Raw genomic sequence first — 8601 nt, 5'->3', positions numbered from 1 at the left:
AGTATTTTTTTATAACTGAATCAGGTACCTGGTATCAAGACTATAAAGTTTTATTATGCAAGTTAAATCCAAAGATTTTCTTTTAATTATCCTATATCTTCCATTGCTTTTTGTTTGCCTCCATTGCCAATTGTTTCTTTGTATTCTTTTAAACTACCTACTAGAACAAAAAAGCTACTTATTATTATGGGAAAAAATGTAATACTTGTTAAAATAAAATGTTCTATAAATTTTATTTATATTGTGATAACTTTCATCAACTTAAGAGGATGCATTTATTACTTTTTTTCTAATTTCTTCACTGGTGTGTTAACTGCTGTCAGTAAAATTCAGTAAATATTTTAGAATGTATAGTGAGCCCAATTACATTTCCTTCTGTCTCTAATTTGTTGTATAGTAAAAAAATTTAGCTCATATTTTTATGAAATGCATTACTCACTTACAGACAAGTTTGTTTTGACTCAATGGGCAATTAAATGATGTCTATGAAGAAGAGAATGCTTATTTTCAGTTTCAATTACAAAGTTTGTGCATGCTTTCATGTTTAATTCATGCTGGCATACAGATGAGGGTTAAGCAGAATAGGTTTTGTATAACAGTGGAGGCACACTTCTTATTTAGAAATTTTTTTTAGGAAATACTTAAAATTTTAAAATGGCAAATCTGATGTTGCTGATGTGATGACTGCTCAATTGTGACCCAGAACCAATGCCTTTATCCAGTTTGCTTTAGAATGTAAACCATTTGAATACCAGCATGCGTGTAGATAAAGATAGATAGAGAGAGAGAGAGAGATAGAGAGAGAGAGAGATACTTTATTAATCCCAAGGGGAAATTCATATAATCCAGCAGCATCATACTGATACAAAAACAAACAAAAAAAAAAAATTAAATTAAAGAGTAATAAAAATGCATGTAAAAGCAGACAATAACTGAGTAATGTTAGCATTTACTCCCCCTGGGTGGAATTGAAGAGTTGCATAGTGTGGATGAGGAGCAATCTCCTCAGTCTGTCAGTGGAGCAGGACAGTGACAGCAGTCTGTCACTGAAGCTACTCCTCTGCCTGGAGATAACACTGTTCAGTGGATGCAGTGAATTCTCCAATGTTTGACAGGAGTTTGCTTAAAGCCCGTCACTCTGCCACAGATGTTAAATTGTCCAGCTTTATTCCTACAATAGAGCCTGCCTTCTTAACAAGTTTGTCCAGGCGTGAGACATCCTTCTTCTTTATGCTGCCTCCCCAGCACACTACCGCGTAGAAGAGGGCACTCGCCATAACCGTCTGGTAGAACATCTGCAGCATCTTACTGCAGATGTTGAAGGACACCAACCTTCTAAGAAAGTATAGTCGGCTCTGACCTTTCTTACACAGAGCATCAGTATTGGCAGTCCAGTCCAATTTATCATCCAGCTGCACTCCCAGGTATTTATAGGTCTGTACCCTCTGCACACAGTCTCCTCTGATGATCACGGGGTCCATGAGGGGCCTGGGCCTCCTAAAATCCACCACCAGTTCCTTGGTCTTGCTGGTGTTCAGGTGTAAGTGGTTTGAGTCACACCATTTAACAAAGTCTTTGATTAGCTTCCTGTACTCCTCCTCCTGCCCACTCCTGATGCAGCCCACAATAACAGTGTCATCAGTAAACTTTTGCACGTGGCAGGACTCCGAGTCATATTGGAAGTCTGATGTATATAGGCTGAACAGGACCGGAGAAAGTACAGTCCCCTGCGGCGCTCCTGTGTTGCTGACCACAATGTCAGACCTGCAGTTCCCAAGACACACATATTGAGGTCTGTCTGTAAGATAGTCCACGATCCATGCCACCAGGTGTGAGTCTACTCCCATCTCAGTCAGCTTGTCCCTAAGGAGCAGAGGTTGGATGGTGTTGAAGGTGCTAGAGAAGTCCAAAAACATAATTCTTACTGCACCACTGCCTCTGTCCAGGTGGGAGAGGGATCGGTGTAGCATATAGATGATGGCATCCTCCGCTCCCACCTTCTCCTGGTATGCGAACTGCAGAGGGTTTAGGATGTGGCGTACCTGTGGCCTCAGGTGGTGAAGCAGCAGCTGCTCCATGGTCTTCATCAGATGTGACGTCAGAGCAACAGGCCCTGTAATCTGAGTCTGCAATTTAAGTGTTTTTTGGTTTAATATAACATTCTCAAAACCACTTAATTCAATTCAGGGTCATGGGAGTATTTTTCCATTAATAAACAGTAAATTATCAAAGTAAACATTTATGGAATTTTGCCACATAATTTAATAGTTATAGTGTGTAGCTGATCATGGAGTAATAAATTTCACTGACCGATGAAACAATTGGTTGAAATTGTTGACCATATATGGCAAGGAAACTCTTCCAGTTGTACTGTATCTATCTATACATACAGTGCATACATACATACATACATAGATACATACATTCAGTATATACATATATACACACACACACACATGCATTTATTGTCATGCATGGGCGTTGGAGGACTCCTCTAAGGGCCAGGGAAAGGTATGTAATAACCCGGTGAGACAAGAGGGGTGGCTACCGCTGACTTTGTCCTGTTGTTGTTCTACCCTCACAGCTCTAAGAACCCGCCCAGTAAAGGTATGATTTCCTGCAGTATTGTTAAAGATTTGTTAAATTTACAAAGAAGTACTATATGGACCACTCTATATTGATTTTTTGTAAATGTTAAAGTACATGTCCTCTGTGACCAACAATCAGCTACTTGCAAAACTCTTGATGGCATATGAAAGAAGAAAAAATGTTTCATTTGGCTGATTGGTATTCTGTCCCCCTTCTAGTATACTGGAAAAAAGTAGTTGCCAAGTCTCAGGTTGATATTCTTTAAGGGTCTTAATTTGCCTCACCAAAAAAAACCTTTATCTTCACATGTCTGAATATGTTTTCCTTTTCCACTAACCCCCCAACCCCAAATGCCCCCCAGCCCTCATACAAACCTCAACCCCCATTACTGCTCTCTTATAATATTTGCTTTTAATTTTGCTGAATATAAGCAGAATTACAGAAGACATCTTCCATAACATTCCTTCCTCAATAAATGCCTACGCTAACTTGAGGTTTTCCAAGGAGCAATGAAAACATCAGAAGAAGTTTTAACAGTTCAAGGGAGATTTCTGGAAATTTCAGAAGAAATTTGCATTGTGATACCTTTCTGCTAAGTCTACATAATTTGTAAATGGTTGTCTTTCTTTCATAGAAGATGGCAGCATTGCCCATAATCATGAAAAATAAAAAAAATAATGTCAGTATTGAGCATTATTCAAAATGAAAAATAGAAACAAAAGAACAAATTAAATAATTTTCTAGTAAATGGATAGGAAATAAGCAAACACAATAATGAAAAAGATAAGACAAAGAAAGTCCAGAGTAAACAACACCAGCTCCCAAGGGTAAAATTACTGAAACCCTGCTGATGACTACAGTTTCCTTGATACTTAATAAAGCAGTCTTTATGGAACCATTATAAAACTGACGTCCTTGTTAAAAAAACAACTTGCACCAGGGCTCAGCTGCAGTTTGCAAGAATGTGTGGGGAAGATTTTCTACCAATCCATAAAAGGATTCTATAGAGTGACTCAACATAACTGTCAAATTGCAATCTGTTACCTTAAAGGTAAAGGTAAAACTCTTTGGAGATATTACAATATTTCAATGCATATGTCAGAATACAGACACTTATCTTTACAGTCCACAACAAGAGTGAAATCCACTAGACTAACACATTCATCCCCAGCTCAAAATATATTAATCCTTAATCAGTTGATGAAATCCATTTAGTATGAGACAGTTACAAGGATTGCCAGTTATCTAGTAATACCTTAAAGATCTGATACCACCCAAGCCCATTATTTTTCTTTATTTACCTGAGGAGAGTATTCCAAAATAGCTCTGCCTGGCATGTTACCGGGGTTATGACATCTTCATTTGTCATATGCAACTGATGGTTATATACCTTGAATTTAAAAAAATAAACTGTTGGTTTAGCTATAACAAACATGAATCTTGCTAATATGACATACAAAAAATGTATAAAAAGAAGTAAGTGAATCTTTAAAATATGACCATTATAAATAAATTCTACTGCAGATGACTTGAGGGTACACCTATAATTATCCACTCTTTAGTGAATATTTTGTTTAGCTTTACTTGAAGTCATGTGAAAACATGGTGTCTCCTGTGGTCACAGTGGTAAAGTTTCAATCTTGATCAGTCAGCTTCTCTTGTTGTAAACAGTATCCTTCTTTATATTTTACATTCACATTTACATTTATTTCCTTAGCAGATGCCTTTATCCAAAATGACTTGCAAAAGAGGTCAACTTAATTGAGTAACATCAGTCGAGGGATTGTTTGAGAACAGATTTTGCATAACAAGGTTGCAAAATTGATTTCCACAAGTGAAGAGCCCAAAACAAAATATAAACAAGTTCCAATACTCAGATTTACAAACCTAGCAGCTATTACTTAGACAGAAATTTGGCAAACAAAAGAGTCTTCTTCAACACATTGAGGGGTCAGAGTTTCGAATATAGGTGGGCAACTCGTTCTACCTGTAAGGAGCTACACATGAAAAGAGCCTGGACTGAGATCTGATACCACTTACAGGTGGAATCACCAGATTCATCAGCACATCTGAGTGGTCAAGAAGGAGCATGTGTATATACTGCTCAAAAAATTAAAGGAACCCTTTTAAATCAGAGTATAGCATCAAGTCAGTGAAACTTCTGGGATATTGATCTGGTCAGTAAAGTAGCTGAGGGAGTTGTTAATCAGTTTCAGCTGCTTTGGTGTTAGTTAAATTAACAACAGGTGCACTAGAGGGGCAACAATGAGACAACCCCAAATACAAGAATGGTTTAACAGGTGGAGGCCACTGACATTTTTCCCTCCTCATCTTTTCTGACTTATTACCACGCTTATTTTAACTTCACCTGTTTGTTGTCTGGTACAAATCTTTTAATCGATATTTAACCCACTTCCTATTGTCCAAATGACTTGACATTTTGCACACTTACTCACTTCTGATGACAATACATGAACCAATAATCAGTATTACTAATTGATCAATTAATCCATGTTAATTAAGAAATAAAATTTTCATATGAATAATAAAGATTTCACCAATAGATGGCGCTAGTAACGAATAGAAATATTAAAGGAAGTGTTAAAATATTGATTACAAATCTATACTAAAACAAACCCAGGACTAAAAAGTTGAAAATAATATATATATATAAAAAATACTTTTTAAATACTATGCTTATATTAAGTTAAAAAGTGTACTAAAAAGTAAAAAATAAGTCTCTCATACATCACTTATAAAAGGACAAGGAGGAAAAGGATGAGCACTGCCAGAGCCCTACAAAATGACCTCCAGCAGGACACTGGTGTGAATGTCTCTGACCAAACAATCAGAAACAGACTTTATGAGGGTGGCCTGAGGGCCCGACATCCTCTAGTGGGCCCTGTGCTTGCTGCCTGGCACCATGCAGCTCGATTGGCATTTGTCATAGAATACCAGAATTGGCAGGTCCACCATTGGCACCCTGTGCTTTTCGCAGATGAGAGCAGGTTCACCCTGAACACATGTGACAGATGTAAAAGGGTCTGGAGAATCTGTGGAGAGTGTTATGCTGCCTGTAACATCGTTCAAAATGACCAGTTTGGTGGTGGGTCATTTATGGTCTGGGGACACATATTCATGGAAGGATGCACGGACCTCTACAGGTTAGACAACGGCACCTTGACTGCCATTAAGTATCAGGATAAAATCCTTGGTCCTATTGTCAGACCCTATGCTGTTGCAGTGGGTCCTGGGTTCCTCCTGATGCACGACAATACGCAGCCTCATGTGGTGAGAGTATGCAGGCAGTTCCTGGAGGATGAAGGAATTGATACCATTGACTGGCTGCCACACTCACCTGAGTTAAATCCAATAGAACATGAAACAAACAAAAATAAAAATCCAATAAGACATTATGGTTTGGTCCATCTGATCACGCCAGGTTGCACCTCAGACTGCCCAGATGCTCAGTGATGCCCTGGTCCAGATATGGGAGGAGATCTCCCAGGACACTATCTGTCATCTCATTAGGAGTATGCCAAAACGTTGTCAGGCATGCATACAAGCACGTGGGGGCCATTACCTAACACATTACCCAGTCCATATCAAACTTTATATAGTTTGGTTTTTTTTTTATTATTATTTTTAAGGGCAGAAGTTGCACAATGATTACACTTGACTTGAATAAAAGTTACATTGGGAATGTAAAATGTGGGCAGGTACTGAAACAAGGTTTGTGTTTATTATTATATTATCTAGCCTATTAAACCTACTTATTACAACACTTCATCTTCCTTCCTCTGTACTGTAAAGTTAAATCTATATATAAACCAATCTTATATAATTTATCTTATTTAAAAGCTAAATAAATTCAATTTGTTTCTGGTTTCATTTCACGTAAAGATGACCAATAACTTTCAGTTTCCTCTACTAAAGCCACAATAAGGAGCTACATGATGTTACACGCAAATACAGTTTATTTCAAGTTTCTAGTCAGTACAAAAAATGTGGTCATGCTAATTATATCCAGGAAAAGGTGCTAGTGACAGATTATAAGATCAATTGTACACCTTAAAAGTGAAAAGATGCATTCAGTTTCCAGTGTCTATGAATGTGCTGATTGATGAGGTTTAAGGAGCTTTATCACCTACAAAAACATAGAAAAATCCAATTTAATTAAAGCATCTCAAGTGGTAAGAAACTTTTTATTTTTTGGTAATTTTCATTACATGGTGTTAGACTAGTTATTTCTTTTGTGTAGCTGTATTACTTGTTGTCCTTGTTAGGGTTAAGTTAACTTGCTTAGTAGTGAGAATTCTGTTTTCAACAATGACATATTTTAAAAACACTTTTCAGGTAACCCAAAATCTAAATAGAAAAAGACCAGTAATAAATCAGTTTATTTTTTACACATATTTAAGTTTTGTAATTTTTACATGTTATTAATGTTTCCAATAATATATGAAAAGGCTGTAGTTTTACTGCATATTAACAGCTTTCTTTATGTTGAAATGTGCTAGTGTTCTTGTACATATTGTTCTGTGCAACATGTACAGTAAGATTAATTTTCCTTGGATATTAGAAGTTTTCATTAGATAATTACATTGTCTAACTTATCTAAACAAATATTGGTTGCTATCCAGCTGGAAACGCTGCATAATCTTGCTTTGAACCAATCACACCCAAATTGCCACTTGTATACTTAAAAGTATTTTATGTATTTTGGCTCTTTTCACCGTGATTCACAGTAAATGCTCCTTCTTTAATAGCTGTAATACAGACTTTAGATTTACAATCCAATGCCATTTAATATTTAGAGAATATATCGTACACTAATACTGTTTGTCAGTTTAGGATTTCTTCAATGCCTTTATATTATCTGTTTCAAGGGACTATTGTAATGACATTACGGAAAATTAAACAATTAAGGGCCAAGAATCTCAATAGGCAAATCCGTTAAAATTAACGTAATATAAGTAGCAGTGATAATTGGGTACTAGTTAAGAGAGTGGCTGGATTGCCTTCTAAGATCTGAGCTTGACACCCATGATTTAACATTACCATTGGCACAGTGCATATACTGTACTGTAATGTCTATTAAGTCCCATACTGACACCTGCTGTTTAGTACTAAATATTACTTGTCATTGCATTTCACATGTCTAATCATTTTAAGTGTTCAAAACTTCAGGACATAATAATCATCTGCCTTTTGTTGCTTACAACATAATAACATACTATCAATTTATTCTTGATATAGAAGAATATATTGTTAATTTAATAATTAAAAGAACTAGTGTACTAAAGAAGCATAAGGCTGAATTTATTTGTTGAAAATGTAAACCTAGTTTGCACAGATGAAAATAACTTCATATAAAATAACATCAAATAATGTTTTAAACCTTCAGCTGTAAAATGGTTACAAAACTTTCAGTCTGTCTAAATATTTATGGTATTTTCATTTTATAAATATGGTATGGCCCTTTGTCACTGTTTCTATTTATAACTTCTATGGACAGAATTTTTAGGTGCAGCCAGGGTGTTGAGGAGGTCCGGTTTGGTGGACTCAGGATTGAGTCACTGGTTTTTGATGATGTTGTCCTATTTGTTTCATCAGGCCGTGATCATCAACTCTCTCTGGATCTGTTCGCAGCTGAGTGTGAAGTGGCTGGAATGGGAATCAGCACCTCCAAATCTGACACCATGGTCCTCAACTGGAAAAGGGTGGATTGCCCTCTCAGGGTTGGGAGCGAGATGCTGCCCCAAATGGAGGAGTTCAAGTATCTCTGGGTCTTGTTCACAAGCGAGGGAAGAATGGAGCGTGAGATCGACAGGCGGATCGGTGTGGCATCCGCAGTGATGTGGGCTCTGCATCGGTCTGTCGTGGTGAAAAAGGAGCTGAGCTGTAAGGCAAAGCTCTAAATTTATCAGTCAGTCTACGTTCCTACCCTCACCTATGGTCATGAGCTATGGGTAGTGACCGAAAGAACAAGATTGCGAATACAAGCGGTTG

Source organism: Polypterus senegalus, chromosome 17 (assembly GCF_016835505.1).
Source record: "Polypterus senegalus isolate Bchr_013 chromosome 17, ASM1683550v1, whole genome shotgun sequence".
Classification (NCBI taxonomy): Eukaryota; Metazoa; Chordata; class Cladistia; order Polypteriformes; family Polypteridae; genus Polypterus; species Polypterus senegalus.
Note: the sequence above shows the minus strand (reverse complement) of the source record.